This window comes from Leopardus geoffroyi, chromosome C2, assembly GCF_018350155.1.
Source record: "Leopardus geoffroyi isolate Oge1 chromosome C2, O.geoffroyi_Oge1_pat1.0, whole genome shotgun sequence".
NCBI classification, from domain to species: domain Eukaryota; kingdom Metazoa; phylum Chordata; class Mammalia; order Carnivora; family Felidae; genus Leopardus; species Leopardus geoffroyi.
This window is the reverse complement of record NC_059333.1, coordinates 21,953,492-21,967,038: the sequence shown is the minus strand read 5'-3', so window position 1 is coordinate 21,967,038 and position 13,547 is coordinate 21,953,492. Positions and strand designations below refer to the sequence as shown.

The 13,547-nt window shown below is 35.9% G+C and overlaps 1 pseudogene; it reads left to right on the top strand.

The window, feature by feature from the left end:
- The first annotated feature begins 4,169 nt into the window (after positions 1 to 4,169).
- LOC123610301 lies at positions 4,170 to 11,054 on the top strand (annotated as a pseudogene).
- Positions 11,055 to 13,547: the final 2,493 nt, after the last annotated feature.

Here is a 13,547-nt window from a genome sequence, read left to right as displayed (position 1 = left end):
TGGCCGAACAATATTCCATTGTGTAGATACGCCATATCTACTTTATCCATTCATCTATCCGTGAGTACTTGGGCTGCTTCCATATTTTGGATACTGTAAGCAATCCAATTAAAAATTAGGCAGAAGACCTGAATAGACATTTTTCCAAAGAAGACATACAGATGGCCAACAGACACATGAAAACATGCTCAACATCCCAAATAATGAGGACAGTGCAAACATAAACCACAATGCAATATCACTTTATTCCTGTCAGAATGCTAGTATCAAAAAGACAAAGAAATGACAAGTGTCGGCCAGGATGTGGAGAAAAAGGAACCCTTGTGGACTATTAGTGGGAATATAAACTGATACAGCCACTGTGGAAAGCAGTATAAAAAATTAAAAATGGGAACACCATATGGTCCAATAATTCTACTACTGGGTATTAACTTAAAGAAAACGAACACACTAATTTTAAAAGATATATGCACCCATATGTTTACTGCAGCATTATTCGCAGTATAGCCAAGACATGGAAGCAGCCCAAGCATCCCTCAATAAGTGAATGGATAAAGAAGATGTGTGAAGCTGTCATCTCAAACTCATGTTCTGGGTAGCCACCATGGCAGGCAATAGAGGATATGAAAGAACATGTAGGAATCATTATGCCTACGCCTGAAGAATTATATACACTTCTTCCTAGGTAATTCTGACCAGAACACAGTCATCTGGCACTAAGCTAAATGCAGAACAAAACTGAGAAGTGTTTTTATCCTATCTATTCAAGGATAACTAATGGCCAATAAATACTTGGCAGTCTTTGACTGGAATTAATGAAGGATCTCTTTACAAGATTACACGACACTGTAGTTAAATAGTTCTTATTTGTTCTGTGTCTTTTGACACAGGTACACTTTTGGGCACAGGTATTTTATACCACAGAAAATTAGACAGGGATATCTCATGCCATAAGAGGACTTAAAAAGGGAATTTAGGACAAAGCATCTTGTGCTATAGTAAAGGGGTAAGTGGGCAGGAATATCTTGTGCCAGAAGGGGATTTCAGACAGAAGCAATTTTATTATAAATTGTTGTGTTCTCCTAACTGGGAGAATCAATTGTGTCAAATGCACAGGCCAGGATGACTTCTGAGAAATGACAATTGGATTCAACATTTAGAGGTTAATTGCTGCTTCGGAGAAATGATGGAGTCAAAGGCCTGTCCAGAGTCAATCAAAAGAATAGAAATATAGCTGCAAAAATGAGCAGAGAAACGAGCCAATAGTTGGAGAAGATGGAGAGTCCTAAGAGAGACTTCCTTTTTTTTCCCCCTTTTGTGTGTGTTTATGGGTGTGTATGTGTGTACTTTTCACCTCTAAGGCATTTCATAACTGAAAATTTGTGTCTCTTAATCTCCTTTACCTATTTCTTCTATCCCCCCAACCCCCTTCCCTCTGGCAATCCCTAGTTTGTTCTCTGTGAGAGTTTTTCTGTTTTCTGTTTTCATTTGTTTTGTTTTGTTTTGTTTTCTTTTGTATTTTGCATATAAGGGAAATCATGGTATTTTGTCTTTCTCGGACTTAATTCACTTAGCATGATGGCCTGTAGGTCTATCTGTGTTGTCACGAGTGGCAAGATCTCATTCTTTTTGTCATGGATGAGTAATATTCAATTGTATATGTATTCCACATCTTCTTTACCCATTCACCATTGACGGACAGGGGTTTGATTTTTCTTCTTTTCTTGTTTTTTCATGCACTGGCTTGTACAATGACAAGACTGATTTACTAAAGATAAAACAATCATGGAGATTTGAACAGGACAGGAATAATTGCATATGTAATGTGATCAAATAATCCAGCATGCACTGGATCCACTACACAAGAGCACCTGGCCTTCCACAGGACAGCAAATGATTCATCATCCAGTCAAGAGGCAAGGAAGCTAAGAATTTTAGTAGTTTTGTGTGTTTGAGTTTTGCATCATTTTTATCCACCCACCTCTGGCGTTGAAATACTAGACCAAAAGGGATGTACTAAAAACTCACACATGCAGGCTGAAATGTGGGACGCTTGAGCACCACGGAAGTAGTACAACTGAAACTGACAAGATCAAGGGTTTCACCATGGAATAATGGGTAAGTAGACAAGAGGAAATGGTATTTGGGCATGAGTTCAAGGATGTGGCGATGCATAATCTGTGTAGCTACATCAACTATAAATTTATTGACTTTTTATTTTCCTCAGAGTAAATTTCCTCCCCAAAAGTGAGGAATCTCATAAAAATAAACCAAAGTGATCAAATTGGACCCCTGAAGTATAACCATCACCTGAGATATTGCAAAATTTTGCTTGATGACCCTGAAGAAAATATTCCTGCTGTCCTGTCTCATAATAAAGATAGAAAATCCAAATTTAGCTAAATTAAAACTAAAATTCAGCTTAATAAGCTTGACATCCTAATTCTTTGTGTCAATTTATCCCTGGTAATTATATTACAATTAAACATAAAAATTAATTCATTACTCTTGTTCTCAATGCATGAATATCAATCAATCAGAAAGGCAACGAATGGGAGAAATAAGAAAATCCTAAGGTGAAAATTTTAAACTGAAAGTTATTAAAGAATTATGGCATACAAGTATCAGTTTAAAGCAAAATTTTCTTTTTTAATGAATATTAATTTGACTCCAAGCCTCACATTTTATTAAATTATTAAACTCCATTTTTTCCCTTAATTTTGACAATGCAAATACACTGGTGTTCTAGTTTATTAGAAAATTCAATATAAAATTTAAAACACACTTAATGAAGAAATCAATGTTAACTGTTAATACCAATTTATAAACTAATGCGCATATTAAAACACTGCTCAGGAAATATTAAGATATGAGCAAACAGAAGTCCAAAATTTGTTGTTTAATTGGGTCTTTTTTACAGTGCACTTTAAAATACTATAGGATGGAGGAGGGAGGTTGGAAGGTAGGAATTAAAAGAAAAATATCTAAGAATAATTTTCTCCGTTGCAGGAGAAATGATGTTACAGTGCAATACACATTTAAAATCAAAGGGAGAAAAACCTCAATTCACTGCTTTCCTGCTACTCTTCTTTCTGGAGTTGTGCCAAATGTCATTATTAAGGGTGGCTATTTACATATAGTGCCATAACATGGTAAGCTTAAAGGTTAAAGTCAGTAGTAGAAGGAACTTCATTAAAAAGGCCACATTTTAGAAATAGGAAGGCCTTTTTACAAGTAATGTTAAATGGGGAATTAAGGCAATGACCCAAATAATTAAAATAAAACAAACCCTATGAATCTGAGAGAAAAATAGCACTTCGAGGCTTAAATCATCACAAATTACTGTCTACATTCATCAAATTAATGGGGTAATTGTTCGGCATGCACTTTAAATAGACTACGTATCTTCCAACTGAAGTCATATCTATATGCAGACACTGATTTATTGACTTGTGTTTTATTCTTTCCAAATGTCTCAGTGATTTATTTCTTTTAATAAAATGAGCTAATTTTTATATTAAGGCAATAAAAACTTGGTAATTGGTCTATACTAATTATTTGTGTTTATTTTCATTTTTTGAAATCGATACATTATAAGGGTCAGACAAATATTGAACATGTACGGTAGCAAAGGTTGAAACTGAACAAAATTTTATCCATTCACTATCTAACATATGTAAATTGGAATCACATGACTCCTATGAGTCTGCACGCCTATTCTTTCCTAAAATCTTTCTAAATCCAATGCGGTCAGAGCCCACGACTTCACATATGTCACAACCATCAAATGTCACATCAAATGTCAGCTGTTATGCTCTGGCAGCATGTGCAGCATTCTGTTCCAGCTGTTTCTTTTGCTTCCTTTCCTCTTTTCCTCTATCACTTTTCCCTTTCCATCTAGCTCTTTTTTTCTGTGCCACAGGAGAACAATGGAAAATAGGACATCATAAAGAATATAAGAAATATTTACTAAAAACGGGATACTATCTTGGAGTTTTGAGTGTTTAAGCCCAAACTAAGTTATTTACAACTCTTTTAAAACAAAGTAAATTTCAAATTTTAAATAATATGGTAATTTTAAAGCAAAAAAAAAAAAAAAGAAAATAAGAGGAATTCTGCAAGAGCTAAACCATTGTAGAAAGAAACTAAAAACATTCTGAATTAGGAGAATGGGTCTGGCCGTTGCCTGGGTATGAGACGGGAGCACAGATAAGACCAGAATGGAACCTAGAAAGGGTTTTGAAAACGTTCTACAGTAGAGGGTGTTACACTTGTGAGACTAAATGAACATGTCTGGGAGATAAAATTCTTACCATCCCCCAAACTCTCCAAGGAAGCTTGAACAATTGTCATATTCCTCTCAAGGCACACAAAGTGGCACTGAGGGAAAGGCATAAAGTTTAGGACTTAGGTAGTTAAATATATCCCCTCTACCAGACAGATTGAATTAGAGACAATTAGAGTCATAGAAATACAAGATACCTTAATTGTAGATTTAGTAACATGGTAATACTAGCATTATATAAGGGGTACTGGTGACCTGTAGTGAAGTGAGATGATTAAGTATGGAAATCTAAGAGACAGGATAGGTCAATTCCAAGTACAACTTGCAATTTGCCCATCTTCAAATACTTATCAAATGACACTGGGAAGGTTTATGTGACTTTTAATTTAAATCCCACTGCAGACTATAGGAACATATAATACACCTGTTATTCTAGATAAAAGATGTCAATTGGACGCTGCAGGTAAGGATACCTCATGAAGCTAACAAAGATGAAAAATTAAAGTTTCAGGGTCAGTACCCTTTAAGTCTAAAATTAAGAAAGGGGGGGAAAGTATTCAAGTAAAAATTAAAATAGCACTCGCGTGAGAACAGATCATAGACAAATCTGCCAATGCAAACTATACAAGCACAAATTTTTGAGTTAGAAATGAATTTACTGGAAATCACATGGTATTTGCCTGGTTTGCTAAATAATGTTGCATCCAGTCCTGAAATCTTATTGGCGAATGTTAAATCCTTCTGATTTGGCAAGGAAAAGTAGCATCTGTACAGCTCAAAGAGAAGATTACTAATTGAGTCATTTTCCACTTATAAAGTGCAATTTGGCCCCACCCACCTAAAGATTTATACATTTCTATTATATATTTTATATATTTTGTCTTTAGCTCATTATTGGGACAAGTAAACGGGAACAGTCACACTGGTGGGAATTTCAGAGTTCACACTGAAAGACAATGTCCCTATAGTTCAGGGAGAGCTTAAGGGATATAGAAAAGACAGCTGTGGACTTATCTGTAGTCATTTTTATAAATCTATGGATTTATAAAGCAGTCCCTGCTTTCTGGGGACTGCTAGAGTGGGGAAGTTTGGGGAATTCCTTCTCGCCTTCATTCTCCATCTTTTATATCCCGACTTTGAATATCGTGGGCCTTAATTTTTATGCAAATTATTATACATTTTGTAAGAACAAAGTGGACAACAATACATGTGCAAAGTTCGTGCAAATATATTCAATTTTACTATATAGACAAAATTTGTGAAAAGATACGAATTTTAATATTGAAGGATAGTTTATCAGATGGGTAGATAATATAAAAGTTACTTAACCTTCAGAATTGAGGTAACTGCTTGGATTTCTGTATGTTTTCAACTTCAAAGACTTAATAAATGGATAAATTTTAATTCTTGAAATGTGTTTTTTTTAACTATCTCCAAGGTTATCCATATTTACACTATATAGAGTGAAATGGTGGTTTAAAAGATAGAATTATTCTCCCAAAAGACTGAGTCATAAAAACACTCATTTTGTAATACCTTTTAAATCTTACTACTAAATAAGTCGATTCATGAAGGAACAAAGCTTTTGCTCCCTCCCATGAGACTCAGGGTTTAGTGGCTTATTTGCATATGATGAAAGGAGAAATAAGCCAGTTTAGCTACATTTAATTCAAATAATAGTCCTAGTCTAATCCAAGGGAAGAATAAGGTTTTCAAGTTTTTTTTGTTTCTCAGTTCATATGTGGCATTTACACAAACAATATTCAAATTTTAAGTGTATGGTTTGATTGCAGATATATATCCTCACATAATCCCCTGCCACCTTCCCTCAAATGATAGAATAATTTCAGCAGTTCAGAATCTTATCTGATGGTCTCTTTATGGCACTATCAGTTCCCCTGGTGAAGATAATGACTATTTTTTTTTTGCCTGTTTTTTTTTTTTTAATTTTTATTTTAGTTTTTCAATTTAAATTTTAGTTCACATGCAGTGCAATATTGGCTTCGGGAATAGAATTCAATGGTTTATCACTTACATACAACACCCAGTGCTCATCAGAAGTGCCCATTCTTAGTACCCATTACCCAACAAGCCCATCTCCCAACTTCCACCTTCATCGACCCTCAGTTTGTTCTCTATCATTAAGAATTTCTTACAGTTTGAGGGGCCCCTGGGTGGCTCAGTTGGTTGATCAACCAACTCCTGATTTCAGCTCAAGTCATGACCCCAGGGTCTTGGGATCGAGCTTGCATTGGGTTCTGTGCTGGGCGGGCATGGAGCCTGCTTAACATTCTTTCCTTCCCTCTCGTTCTGCCCATTCCCCATGCACATGCTCATGTGCACACTCTCCCTCAAAAAAAAAAGAGAGTCTCTTGTGGTTTGTTTCCTTCTCACCTCTTCTACCCCTTTCCCACATATTCAACTGTTTTGTTTTTGATAATGACTATTTTTATTTCTATCAGCAGAGATTAGTTTTGACTGATCTGGAATTTCTTACATTTTCCATTCCATGTTGTATCTATGTTTTGCATGTAGCTGTTTTTCTACTTGTTGCTGTGTTGTATTCAATTGTATAAATACAGGAACATTTATTTCTCCACTGAACTGATAAAAGTCTTTGGAATCAGGTTTAGTTTTGTAGTACTGTATATAAAGCTTCAAAGAAGTGTGTGTATGTCTTTTGATGGGCATATGCACTTCACTCATATCTGTTAGGTGATCCCTTATGAAAAATCCAGGATCATAGGTAATGAGAATATTAAATGCTAAAGTGATTTCTGATAGGATTGCACTAATTTACAATCTTGCCAGCATTGTCCAAAAGCTCAGCTATTCAACATGCACGTCAAGATTTTCCATACTCTCATCATAAGTTGGAATTTTCTGTCTCTTGAATTTTAATTAATCTGGTATTTGTGTAGTGGTATCTCATGTTGGTTTTAATTTGCATTTTGCTAAAGACAAGTTGTACTGAAAATAAGTTTATATGTTTATTGACCATTGAAATAGTATTTTTGTGAATGCCTTTTTCTTTCTCATTTTATTACCTTTGTCTTTTTCTTGGGTACATTAGGGTTTTTTTTAAATATATTCTAACAGCATCTAATATATGTATTAGAAAAAAATGCAAGTATTTTTCAGAAAGGGATAATAATACTCGTGGCTTCTTTTCATCCTCTTAATTGGGTATTTTCATGAACAGAAGTTCTTAACTTGACTGTAATCTATTTGGTTAATTTTATCTTCCATAGGTAATACTTTTTACATGCTATTTAAGAAAACCTTATCCCGAGTTACCACAAGTTTGTAAAGATATTCTTTAAATTTTTTTTACATAAGCTTTAATGCCTTACATATCAGCTTTATGTTTACCAAACATCGGAAATTAGTTTTTGTGTGAAGTGAGTTAAAAATAAAGGTTCATAGTTTTCAGTCAAAGATAGCCTATATATCCAAGGCAAATTGTTGAAAAGATCATATGTTCCTAACTGAAATGAAGTGGTAACTATTGTAAATTAGGTGACCATATTTTCCAACTTCTGTTTCTGGATTCTCTATCTGTTCCATTGGTTTATTTGTCTACCCTTGCATCCATAACTACATTGTTTTAGTTATTATAGCTTCATTATTTGTTAGCAAGTCTTGTCATGTAAATTCTGCAATTTTTTTTTCATATTTAAGATTAACTTTTACATTTTAGAATCAGTATGTCAAACCTCACATTAAAAAAAATTCTTGGGGTGCCTGGGTAGCTCAGTTGGTTAAGTGTCTGACTTTGGCTCAGGTCATGATCTCGCAGTTTGTGAGTTCGAGTCCCACATCAGACTATGTGCTGACAGCTCAGAGCCTGGAGCCTGCTTCAGATTCTGTCTCCCTCTGTCTCTTCCCCTCCCCCACTTGTGCTCTGTCTCCATTTCTCTCTCAAAAAATGAATAAACATTAAACAAAATTAAAACATAAATAAAAAAATCTTTATTGGGATTATTTTCCAAAAATAGACAATACAGATTGAACTCCGTTCAGAATGGGTTTTAAGCATTGTTCAGGCTTTTATGTCTGTATTTCTCCCTTAGAGTTAAGAGATAGTTCAAACAAGATATGCTCATTTTGTGTTTCTGCTGAATATCTGAGATATGTACCAGGTTCCTTATAGCTTCATGTGGTCTGGATCCCATCCTTTGTCTTCTATGTAGCTCATGGCTGCTGAATATTTTGTTTTGCTTTAGCCTCTCCACAATTTCTTTCTGTTGGAATTCTTGGTGTCTCAATATATGCATAATTTACATGTAAGCTAATGTTTGAAGAGGGGGGAGCTGCCATAATATGAGGTTAATTTCATCAAAGATTTTTCCTCTCTATGATTTTGCCCTCTAGATCTAACTGCTTTGGCTATCATGAACTTGAACATCAGTTTCTGTAAATCATTTCTTTTTTGCATCTCAAGTCTCTCCCTTTTCTACATTTCTCCAGCTTCATACAGACATACATGGATATCTTTTATAAGGAAATATATACACACAACCACATGTGTATACATACATGCACTCATGCAAAAACGTCTCTCTTCACATTCCTTTCCAGATATTTACCCATTTTCCTATTTCTTTCACCCAAATCTCTTTGAAAGAACTTCAGTTATTGTCTCCAGTTTATCACATATTTTCTCTTCTTAACTGAATCCATCCCATACCGTGTCACTCATAATGCTCTTTTCAAGATCTGTAATGACCCTCATATTGTCAAATTTCATGGTTGTTAGTCTGCCAAAACCTTTACCAGCTTATCAACATAATTTGATGCAATTTTCTATTTTCTCTAATAACAAAACAAAAGAGAAATTTTGGTTTCTGTGTCGCACTGATCTTATGTATATTTATTTTATTTATTTATGTTTTTATGCACTTAGTGGACCATTGACAGTAAAGAATAGACCAAAAAGAGCCATGTTAGGTGCCTATTACAGTAATCCATAAGTGAGTTAAAGTTCTGGATATAGGTGCTAGAGAAGTATAGACATACATTTATACAATCAGGACCTATTTTCTTTTTTTTTTTTTTTTTTCTTCAACGTTTATTTATTTTTGGGACAGAGAGAGACACAGCATGAACGGGGGAGGGGCAGAGAGAGAGGGAGACACAGAATCGGAAACAGGCTCCAGGCTCTGAGCCATCAGCCCAGAGCCCGACGCGGGGCTCGAACTCACGGACGGCGAGATCGTGACCTGGCTGAAGTCGGACGCTTAACCGACTGCGCCACCCAGGCGCCCCATTCAGGACCTATTTTCTAAGTAGAGTGGAAATAAAAGGCTCCATGGACTGGTGAGAGAAAAGGAATATCTCAAAATGGCTTAATTTTTAGCTATGGCAAGTGGTCACAACTGCCATACTGTGACTGCGACTAGGTACAATTATATGTGGATACAATTGACCAAAATGGATGATTGGGAAAGGAGCAGATCTGGGAAAAATTAAAATTTATCATGTAAGTACATCAAGCAGCAATTAGGATATACAAGTCTCATGGTATAGATATAAATATTTGAGACATAAATTTGAGAGTCATTGAAATATAATATGACCCATAAGACAGTACCTATGGAAAGAATGTGGATAGTAGAGAAAAAGGGAAAGAGGACTGAGCCTTTGCTTTTCCCAAGACTTGTAAGTAGATCTCAGAAGGTGAAACAGTTACTGAATTCCTCCAAACTCCACATGGACCGGCCTCTGGATCTGGGATTCCATCCTCAGAAAGTACTGAGTTACCTGTGCACTGGAGTATTAAAACTCTACACCCTTTCACCTCTTTGCAACCCTTTATCTGGACAGATCATTGGAAAGAGAGGACTAGGCTCGAGGTCTTGCCCAACATGGTAGGGCATGAGAAATTACTTTGCCTCAAAGTTATACAGAATCTCAAATTCTCCATTTAGTTCTGTTCTTTCAGCAGTCTTTATTGGCTCCACCCTGCCTCACCGTGGCTACACTGTTCCTGATGTTGGAGCTGATGAAAGAAAGAAAGAAAGAAAGAAAGAAAGAAAGAAAGAAAGAAAGAAAAAAGAAAAGAAGAGAAAAGAAAGAAAAGAAAAGGAAAGGAAAGAAAAGAAAATGGCTGGAAAAAAAACCACAAAAAAACCCTTAGTCAAATGATGACACCTTGCAACACATTTTAATGAGTGGCTCCTCTGTGACCTTTGCTTCCCTCTATAAACCGCTGAAAACAAAACATTGTGTTCATTTCTACGTTTACATCGATCCATTTACTCTCCTTTTCTAGGCAGCAGGAATAGCTGGAGATGATGTTATCCTGGTTCTCGGGTCCCCTAAAACTAGAAGTACAAGAGAAGCTATTACAAAAATGAAAGTACTGAATTTTCTCACCTTTTTAACAAAAGAAAATGGGCATAAAAAGAAGACCGCATCCAGAACAAGTTTGGAATAGGGCGGGGCAAGCAATCAGTGACAAGGATGAAGAAAGGTTTTCCCGGCTGGAAGAGATAAATGTGCAAGAGAAAATAAACAACAACAACAAACAACAACACAAAGTCTCTACCGTGCTGCATAAAGAGAAACATGAAGTACAAATGGATCACAGACCTGGGTCTGTTGTGTGGAGAAAGAAATGGACCCCTTTACATTGCTAGTTTTGGGGGGGGATGCAGTAAGACTTTACTTCTGACCTCTGGTCACAAGCAGGGCTCCCCCCAGTGCTCTGATCCCCCGTAGCTCTCTGAGGTTTCACGATGCCATGTGTCTGTGAAGACGTAAGCCCTTTCTGGATACAAACATCAATTTAGTTTGGAGGTTACAAACTCTGTCATGCCTCCTTCTCCGCATTCTGTGACTGTGCCATTCACCCTTCACAGGGTGGGTCATTTTCTGCAGGACTGTAGACACGGGAGCCAACCGTTGTATTTAATACCTGCCCACCAGTGAATAACGTACTTGATAAGGAGACCGTGGAAGTGAGTGAATGCATTTAAACACGGACATCCTGAACACCAAAATAAGTCTAAAAGGAATCTTTGAGGAAAAAGTCCTTCTGGCAAGGAAATTCAAGATTCTTATACTTTTGGCTTTAAAGTTCATTCTGGAAGTTAAAAGAAATATAACTTTAACACATTCAAATGTTATTGATAAATATTAACTTTTTACATTAACTTTTATTGCATGCACTAAGCTGTAGGATTAAGGTTTTCAATCAACGTTTTATGTTTTTATTATTTTCAGAGGAGATATTCAGATATGAAGATAACTCAAAGCATTTTAGATTCCTACAACCTAATTAAAAACTGAGAAGAAAACTGAATTAACGTCAGTGTTTCTTTGCAAATGGGTGATTAAGGCTAACTTAGTAGCAATTATCTCCAGGTATTGTGACCAATGGCATCAGGCAGAATTATATTACTTTAACAATTTAAGATTATTAGCAGGCTAGTTTTATAAGGGTAGAAAACAAATGTAGACAATATCTCCTGAGCTGACGGTGATTGTTTCTACCTTAGCTTCTTTCTTGCTGATTTACAACTCATCTATTCTCCAATACATTAAGTTTGGCGTTTAATGCATGTTAATTCAGATAAAAATAATTGGTATTCTATATATATTTGTATTCTATATATGCTAAGCTGTCACAGCCAAGTAATGTTAATGTGCTTGTAGGTATTTGTGTGTGTGTATATATATGTGTGTGTGTGTGTGTGTGTGTGTGTGTGTGTATATATTTCAACTTTTTTTAAAAAAGAAATAAACATTGAGAAGGATAGCAAGGGAAGGTATAATCCGGGCATCTTAGAAGCAAATAAAATATTTCAAGGGCATACGAACTATATTCTGGATCAATAATGGTGGGAGACTGACTACACTGTATCAGAAGTAGGGCCGCTGGGATTTGTCAATATGGAAGCTACTGGTAATCAAAAAATAATAATCTTGGTGACAAAGGGAAGATGGAACTCAAAGTGTATTTAGTGGTTTGAGATGAGAATGAGAGGTGAAAAAATGAGAGTAATTAAATGACTCTTTAGAGAAGACAAAATTGTGTTCCATTAATTTTCTGGCACGCTTAGAAACCTAAGACACAATGAAAACAGTTTTGGAGTAAAACAACTTTAGAAATGAGGAAGTAGATTTACAACTGAAACAGAATTTTAAGATATACTAAGGAATGGAGACCTTTAGGATGTATCTACAGGTACAAGGAAGGGAGGAAACATTTTGTAAGACTTGTCTCTGTGGGGACAAGAAGTTGCCTTAGTAAACGTCTCATTTGGCTCTTCTTTTACGGGACCTACACTATGTAACTTTTCAAATAGCTGCTTGTCTTGGCTAAAATAAGCTATAGGATTAGTTTGTTCATCACTTTCTTCTAATTCATCTCACAGTCTTTTCCAGGGGTGGGACAGAGGGGGGTAAAAGCAAAATCAATACTGAATCAAAAAGAAACAATGAGTCAGACAAGGAAATGTATCCAAAAAGTATCTGATTTCTCTGACACTGCCTGTTTCTCACTCCCTAGGCAGATACTAGACATTGAACACACTCCCAGAGGACAATGGGCTCAGCTGTTAGCACTGTTGGGGTTACTTGAGAAAAAAAAACATCTTTATCGGCCAATCTGTCAGTCACTTAGGATAAGGTTTGGCTTACACTTCAAGGTTCCTATATTATTTCTCACCTGTTATATCACTCAGCATTGATAATGCTAAGGATTATATGCGTTTTTCTCTGCCTTGATTTAGGTATTTTCTCTTTCTAAGGTGAATTTTTTAATGAGGTTGTCCTGAATGCATATGGTATGTACTCACATTATCCTAAGGTTTTTTTGGATGTTAGATGTATTCAGTATTCGTTTCCTTTTCACTGACGGAATTTGATCCACATTTTAAGCTCGTGGGGTTGGGTTAGACGAAGGCAAACCTGCCTACTGAGACCAATATTGCCTGTGAAATATGAGGCCGTTCCATGCATCAGGGCCCAGTCACACGCCATATTGAATTTAGGAGTATAATTTTGAGACAGAATTAAAGTATCATCCTGTCATGCTTCACCATCTGTTCTTAAACGTCCCACTTAGATTTTGAGGGAAGGGGTGGCTGGTTAAGGGGAGAATCCAGTTTGGAGAATTTGACACCACAGATGTCTGTGTCTTCATCTATCTATACCCATTACTGGTAGGACTAAGCTTTTTGCCCATTTCATTGTAAACAATGACAAAATCTCATTTCATTTCATGGTTTTCATATTTTAAAGTGATGTCTTTGGA